Source organism: Cyclospora cayetanensis, unplaced genomic scaffold (genome assembly GCF_002999335.1).
Source record: "Cyclospora cayetanensis isolate NF1_C8 unplaced genomic scaffold, CcayRef3 CcayRef3_contig_409, whole genome shotgun sequence".
NCBI classification, from domain to species: Eukaryota; Apicomplexa; class Conoidasida; order Eucoccidiorida; family Eimeriidae; genus Cyclospora; species Cyclospora cayetanensis.
This window is the reverse complement of record NW_020312380.1, coordinates 1-602: the sequence shown is the minus strand read 5'-3', so window position 1 is coordinate 602 and position 602 is coordinate 1. Positions and strand designations below refer to the sequence as shown.

Genomic DNA, 602 nt, shown 5'->3' with positions numbered 1-602 from the left:
CTAATGTGCCGAACCTCTCCTCCCTTCTTAATGCAGTGATATTTAGGGCCACCAGGCATAGTAGCTATGATATCCCTAGGCAGAGTAGCTCATTTTGGATCACTATGCTGCAGAAAATCTCTGGCACTCTGCAGAAAATGGACTCGCAAGAGGGCTGTCGTGTGTGACTGGAACCCGTGAGTGTCCACTTTGTCACATGGAGCCTCAACAAGGCATTTCTGCGACGCTCGCCTCCTCAGGGAACGTCCACTTGCCAATAAGAACTGCTGTTGACCTGTCATTTAGTTTGTATTAGGCAAGACAACCACACTGCATTGACTGCAGTGGAACTACACTAGGGTTAGCAGAATAGCATCGTGGATTCAAAACAAATTAGAGACTGACAGGATTTTCGGAAACCGTTGTCGGACCTTGTCAACTAAACTCTGCTGGAAAGTGTAATAGGAGTTAGCGTTGTCTGCCACCTTTTCCTGTCGCCGTCGTTCATACTGCGTCGAATGCACCGGATCCCATCAGAACTCCGAAGTTAAGCGGCGCAAGGCCCGGTTAGTACTGCGGTGGGGGACTCCGCGGGAATCCCTTTGGGTGATGACGGCCTTTTT

General features: G+C 49.8%; 1 non-coding gene across 1 annotated transcript; it reads left to right on the top strand.

Moving 5' to 3' along the window:
- The first annotated feature begins 475 nt into the window (after positions 1-475).
- Positions 476-597, top strand: LOC113146585. Its single transcript, XR_003297352.1, has one exon. It is a non-coding gene; the product is annotated as a 5S ribosomal RNA (ribosomal RNA).
- The last annotated feature ends 5 nt before the right edge of the window (positions 598-602 follow it).